At 48.4% G+C, this 7,079-nt stretch overlaps 1 long non-coding RNA gene across 1 annotated transcript; it reads right to left on the bottom strand.

Annotated features, from left to right (window-relative positions):
- Positions 1–763: 763 nt before the first annotated feature.
- LOC114806353 lies at positions 764–3,720 on the bottom strand. The gene is made up of 3 exons (XR_003754382.1): positions 3,495–3,720; positions 2,003–2,116; positions 764–883 (listed from the first exon to the last, which is right to left on the bottom strand). It is a non-coding gene; the product is annotated as an uncharacterized LOC114806353 (long non-coding RNA).
- Between the last annotated feature and the right edge of the window lie 3,359 nt (positions 3,721–7,079).

The raw sequence follows: 7,079 nt of genomic DNA, 5'->3' as shown, positions 1-7,079 counted from the left end.
AAGGAAGGAGGAGGAGTGGGAGGGGGTGTTTTCTGAGTGGCCACAGAACATCATAGAATGGTGATAAAAGTCCCCCTAAGGGCTTCAGGGCTCTGGGGAAGCTGGCCCTCTTACCCAAGGGTAGAATGACTTCTGTAGGGGATGTCGGGGGAGCTGGATGAAGTGAGGTAGGATGGAGGGTGTAGGGGAGTCGTGGGGGAGGAAAAAGAGAAGGTGGTGTTGGAGTGCTGAAGTGGAGGCTTTTAGTGCAGCCCTGAGTCTCCCATCACAAGTGACTTCCTCCCCCAACACAAAAACTGGGGAAAAGACCCCTGGGGGATGCTTATGCCCCCTCCCCCAGTGCAGGAACTAGAGAGACACTGCACAGTCCAGGGTTCTTTGGATTTTGGACACAGGGCAGTCATCCTCTGGATGACCATGGATCTGGTTCTGGGGCTGGGGAGAATCTGCAGCCATTGCTGTGGGGTAAGGAGAGGGATGGAGAGGATGTGTCCCAGCCACAGCTAGATCCTTGGAGCTATGACTTGAACACCTATTCAGGCCTCAGGACCCCCCTCACCCTCCCCAATTGATAGAGGCACAAATGGGTCTGCAGAGTGAAGCTGGTGACACCCTCCAGGTTGTGTCTCAGAACAGAATCTTGGGACAAGGGATCCAGTTCTAGCCAGAACCACAAGCCCCAGTCCCCCAGCCCCTCCCCAACCACAAAACATCCCTCTGGGTGGCAATGAAACTGCTCCCAGCCCCCCAGATCCAAATTATAACTTTCAGGAAATGAGTCAGGAAAATGTCCTTGTTCCTCACACAGTGAGGGAAGCGATTCAGGCCCAGTGGAAACAAAAGAAGGCAGTTGAGGTTGCCCCAGACAGGAAGGTCCAGCAGCCTAGAAGAGAAATAACCCAGGTCAACCCAGCTCAGTCAGTCAGTCAGTAGTAATTATTAAGCACTTACTGTTATTATTATACTGTACTCTCCCAAGTGCTTAGTACGGTGCTCTGCAAAATAATAATAATAACATACAATAAACATTATAATCTGCATAATAACTCAATAAATATGATTAAATGAATGAATGAATGCAGAGCACTGTACTAAGCTCTTGAGAAAGTACAGTATAAAAATGTAACAATATAGCATTCTCTGTTATCCTCTAGAGGGGAAGACAGACATTATTCTAAATAAATACATTATAGATACATACATTACATAAGTGCTGTGGGGCTGGAAGGGGGAATAAATAAAGGCAGCCAGTCAAGGTTATGAGGAAGACAGTTGAAGAAAAGGAAAAGAAAGCTCAGTCAGGGAAGGTCTCATGGAGGAGTTGTGCCTTCAGTAAGACTTTGAAGTGGGGGAAAGTAATTGTCTGTCAGATATGAGGAGGGCATTCCAGGCCAGTGGCAGTACATGAGTGAGAAGTCAGTGGTGAGATAGATGAGACTGAGGTTCAGTGAGAAGGTTAACATTAGAGGAGCCAAGTGTGTAGACTAGCTTGTAGTAGGAGTAGTGACGTGAGGTAGGAGGGGGCAAGATGATCGAGTGTTTTAAAGCCAATGGTGAGGAGTTTTTGTTTGATGTGGAGGTGAATGGACAACCTCTGGAGGTTGTTGAGGAATGGGGAAACATCTGAATGTTTTTATAGGAGGCAGGGAGGTCAGCAAGGAGGCTGATACAGTAATCAAGGTGGGATAGACTAAGTGCTTGGATTAATCTGGTAGCAGTTCAGATGGAGAGGAAAAGACACATTTTAGCAATGTTGTGAAGCTCTTAAGTGCAGTCGGTCTTGGGTCCACCCCTGCCCTCAGCCTTCTACCCAGGATCCTTGGGGCACGGCTCATTTCTGCTCCATGTCTTCCTGGAGCCTTCATCCCTGCTATTTGAATCAGAAGACAACTACCACTGGGGAGTCTATTTTGGTGGTTGGGGTGGGTTCGGGCCTCTCCTGGTCTGTAGGCATCTCTGCCTGCCCCCCTCAAGGGGTAAGATAGGAGGAGTTGAACCTTACCTCAGGGAGAGGAGGGCTGGACTGTCCGGAGACGGTTGAGTGCAACACTTTTCATGAGCAGGACTCTCAGTGCCAGAAGGAAAACTGACAGCATGTTGCTCCACTGATGGTCTCCTGCAGAGAGCAAAGTCACATCAGTTCTCACTGGAGAATGCTGGGCCCCAGATCCATAGACAGTCCTGGGTGGCCAGGGACTCTCTGTGCGGTCACTCTGTGCGGTCACTGATGGGGTTCAGATCCCAACTCCACTTGGAGCAAAATTCATGTCCACCCTACCCAGAGACCAGCAGGCTTTCTGGCCTTTGAGCCCTTGAACAAGCCCTTCCCTATAGCTTGAACAGGCGTCTCTACCCCAGTCCCCATCCCCTGTCCCTCCCCTCTAAGATAGGGCAGATCTAGGCCTTCTGCTCCACCAGAATATTTTTACAGAGAGAGAAAGCCCACTTGAAATCTGTGGGTAAAGAAGACCTTGATGAACAGCAATTAGAAGGACCCCTCACACATCCAGTCCTGTGGGAAAGGACCATTCTAATTGCAGCTTGGGTTCTGATGAGTGAAGAACAGACCGAGCAATAGAAAATCCCAGAAAACCTTTTCCTAGAGCAACACGCAATGACACACCCAGCAGGTCAAAGAGGATTAGGGGGAATGTAATCTACAAAGGAAAAATTGCATTATCTATCAAATGTTTGCTTCTTGGTAATCACAGAGAGACTCCATTAGAGGAAAGGGGTATGAGTTAATTATTGGAGAGAAAGAGGAAAAGATTATATAAAAGGAGAAATAGCAGAATAGAACCTTTTGGATTTCAGACACTGATCTGATTTCTCCTTCTATTCTCTGATTTCAACTCTAAGGCAATAGTTGTGGTAATAATATTTATTAATTTTACTAAGGGACTGAAGAAACTGAGGGTGTGAAATATGAACAAGGAAATGCTGCCCTGGGACACTAGGGAAAGTAGTGGTGCTGCCAGCTGCAGCCACAGATGGTGCGGAGAGGTTCCGGAACATCTTGGAAGGGAAGCATAAACCCTGGAATATGGGGCATGAGGCAGTTAAGGCCTGGGCTAGGGCCAGGGATTCTATCATGGATTCTTTCCACGTTGTTGCTGTGACTAGGAATGCTGTTGCCATGATTAAGATTGCGGTTACCACGACTAAGAACTTTTTTGAGTCAAGGGCAATATATACATTAATTTTAAAGCCAGCTACATTCTACCCAGAGAGTTTTTACAGTCTGCAGTGTGTGTGAAAAACAACTGCTCAGCCCCCTCCTAATGCAGCACTTAATATATGTTACTGAGGACTGAGTAATAGGAAATCGGTTGAAAAGGAAGAAGGAGAGATTTCAACTGGACACAGGGAAGAGGTCCAAGTTATAAAGGTGATGCAACCCAGAAACAGATGACCAGGGAAGAGATAGAGTATTCACCTGAGTAGTCTTTAAGGCAAGAACAGACAGCCAATTTTATGCCTCAGTCCTAACTCACCTGTGAAGCTCTGTTCTGGACAGGTGAGGACAGATTACAGGGGATTTTCTGAGCCCGGTAGTGCTGAAACTAGAAAAGTATCATCAGCTTCCAGGTGTTCTCTGCCTGAAACCATCTTCCAGCCCAGAGACATCTCCTGCCAGGAATGCTGTCTCTGGGACCTTGGACCTGTAGATCGGTGAGACACTGGCCCCAGTGTAGTCCCCGAAAGCTTCTGGGGGAGTAGTGCGGCTGTCCAGGGCTGTGGAAGGCAGCAGGAGGGGAAGGAAGAGAAGGAGAAGATTACCCCTTGGGAGTTTCCCTAATTTTTAGGTCATGGGAGCTCTCAGTGGTCTACATCTCCCCCAGCACTGCCTTGCTTCTGGGGATCATGTGACAGACCATCTGTCGGGGCTCTGCATCAAGCCCAGCCACTGTGGACATCCTGAGCCCCACTGGGTCCTGCACCTGGCCTCATCTCCCACTCCTTTCTGTATTATCCTGACTTGCTCCCTTTGCTCTTTCCCCCCCTCCCAGCCCCACGGCACTTATGTACATATCTATCATTTTATTTATTTGTTTTGATGTCTGCCTTCCCCTCTGCCCTCCCCGACTGTGAGCTAGTATGGGCAGGGAATGTCACTGTTTCTCACTGTATTGTACTTTCTACTTTCCCAAGTGCTCTGCACACAGTAAGTGTTTAATAAATACGATTGAAAGAGCAAATGAGTGAATGAACTCCCACCTGGATCTGTATCCTGCCCTTTAATCATGTTTATCTGCACAGAGCCATGCCTCACAGAGCAGGTCACAGAGCGGAGCATGATCCTGACGGCACTGTAGGTTCCCTGGGTGGTGGTGGCCGTGGCCTGGAGAGGCTGGGGCACGGACAGAGTCAGACTCAGCTCCTTGGGGTAGAAATCCTTCACCAGGCAAGCGGCGAAACTCTGGTTCTTCAGGACAAAGACTGTTGGTGGAGTTTTGGCTCAGGCTCCTGAAACATAGCCATTTCAGAGAGGCTCCCAGAGGGAAACAGATTCTGCCCTGCTCACCTCAACCCAGCCTTATCCTTATCCCCTGCCCCAGTCTTGCCTTTCCCAGCCTCCCCATCCCTGGGGCCTAAACCCTAAGGCCAGATGGGGCCTGAACCTCCAGATTTGAGGCCCTGTTAGCTCTGGGCAGTTTCTGGGCTGGGAGTGGAATCTTTCCTCTCATCTCTGATGTCTGACCCCCTCTAGCCACCTAGGCCCCGCTGAGGAACTGCTGGATGAGGTTTCCCGCAGATGTGGCAATTGACAGAGTAATGGTGCAAATGAAACATCTTCACAGCCCCCATCTCATGCCCGCACCAGCCCCCCTGCCTTTCCCATATCACTCTTCAGTTCTTTACCCTTTTATTCATGATTTCCCCTCAGTCTGTATAAAACCTTGGAACATTTTCAAGTTTATTTTCAGGGAGGAATCTACACAGCTAAGAGCCATGGACTGTAGATTTCTCAAGGCCAGGGGACTGTGTCTGTTACTTCTAGTGTATATGCTCAAGTCCCTAGTACAGCATTCTGCACTCAGTAAGAAAGAGCTCAGTACAGTGCTCTGCACACAATGGCTCAGTACAGAGCTCTGCACAAAGTAGGGACTCACTATAGTGCTTTGCATGAAGTAGGCACTAAGTTCAGAGCTCTGCACCAGGTAGGCATGTTGTACATACAGTAAAAGATGAGAACAATGACAGTGATGATGTCTATCATGTAGGGAGGAGAGTTTACTCCTTCAGGTGCTGTGGAATGGGAGTTGTGGATGGAAGTTGCAGGATCTTCCTGGGAAAATCTCCTAAACATTTGTGGAGAAATTTGAGTCAGTGACGGGGAAGGGGCTGAGGGATAGGGTCAAAGAGAAGGGGAAGAGGGTGAAGGACGGGGTCAAAGAGAAGGGGAAGGGGAGAGAGACCTCTCAGGATTTCAGTGTTAGTCTCTTGCCTTAGGTAGCTTAGGAAAAAAAGATTTCAGAAAACTCTCCAGGCTGTTGTGGAGAAAGAATCTGGGACCAGGGAACTGCTTTGAATTGTTCACACCCTGTGAGGTGCCCCATAGTGCGGAGTCAGTGGAGAGGGATAGAGTAAGGGTGCTCCCAGCTGTGGCCCTGAGCCCCCCACTCACAGTTCTGCCACTGCAATGGGTCCCACCGTGCAGCCCGGTGGAGTGGAAGCTCTGACCAAGCATTCTGCAGCCAGAAAAAACCAGTCATGGTGTGGCTAGTCTGCCAGAACCCGAGGATTGTCAGGATGAGATCTCAAAACCTCTCCAGCCAAACCAAATAAATGGTCTGTCTAGCATATCAACCCAAGCCCACAGGCCCAGGGTCTGAATAAAGTCAGGCTGTGAGCTTATAATACCACAGCTCTTGCTCGGACTTTGAGGGAAGACCAGAGGCAGTTATTAGATGAGAGCTTTGTGAGGGACTGACAGTATCTGACCCCTGAAAGCTAGCTGCTCTTGGCATGAAATTGAGAGCTAAAAATGGACTGCAAAGTGCCCACCCAAGTCTCTCACTGATGTGCTTCCAAATGTCTTTCCTACTGTAAAAAAATGATATTAAATGTATCACTTAGTTGATTCCACTCTAACTTCTGTTTCAGTTCTGAAAACTAACTTTGCATTATTGTCTTTCTCCTCTCCCAGTGATACACTGCATAACAAAAACCCTGTCCCATTCTGTGCTGAGGCTGCCTAAGCCAGGCCCTGAAATGAAAGTCACACTGCTGCAGGGGATTCCCCTGGGATTGGGACGTCTGTAATAAACGCTGGGGTAGATACAAGCAAATTGTGTTGGACACAGTCCCTGTCCCACGTGGGGCTCACATTCTCAACCCCCATTTTACAGACGAGGTAGCTAAAACACAGAGAAATGACTTGCCCAAGGTCACACAGTAGACAAGTGGTGGAACTGGGAGTAGAACCCATGACCTTCTGACTCCCAGGCCCATGCTCTATCCATGCCACACCATGTTGCCAATCGTCATGCTGCTTCTCTTGTGATTTTAGTAAGGCTTTGGGAATAAGGAGAGAGGTGGTCTGGCTTATATAGAAGGGGAGGGAATTCTGGGCCAGAGGGAGAACATAAGCAAAGGGTTGACAGTAAAATAGATGAGACTGAGGCACAATGAGCAACCTGGTGCTAGAGGTGTAAAGTGTGTGGATGGAGTAGAGGCCTTTGAATTTGGCTAGAAGAAGTTCACTGATGACTTTAGAGAGGGCTGTTTCCATGGAGTGGAGGGGGCAGAAGCCATATGAGGGGGCAGAAGCCATATTGGAGGGAGTCAAGGAGAGAATTAGAGATGAGAATTAGAAAATTAGAAAATTAACCCTAGAGCTTAGTACAGTGTCTGGCACATAGTAAGTGCTTAACAAATATCATTTAAAAAAAGTGGAAACAGCAGGGTTAGACAGCTCTCTCAAGGAGTTTGGAGATGAATGGTGTGAGGGAAATGGGGTTATAACTGGAGGGAGCTGTGGGACCAAGGGAATCCTTTCTGGGCTTTAGGAGGTTTTGGTTATGCTATGTGTCACTGTGCCAAATTGAGGAAATTGGAATGGGGCTAGAAATGAC

This window comes from Ornithorhynchus anatinus, chromosome 2 (assembly GCF_004115215.2).
Source record: "Ornithorhynchus anatinus isolate Pmale09 chromosome 2, mOrnAna1.pri.v4, whole genome shotgun sequence".
In the NCBI taxonomy this organism is placed as follows: Eukaryota; Metazoa; Chordata; class Mammalia; order Monotremata; family Ornithorhynchidae; genus Ornithorhynchus; species Ornithorhynchus anatinus.
The sequence above is the reverse complement of the archived record's forward strand: the minus strand, read 5'-3'. Positions and strand labels throughout refer to the sequence as shown.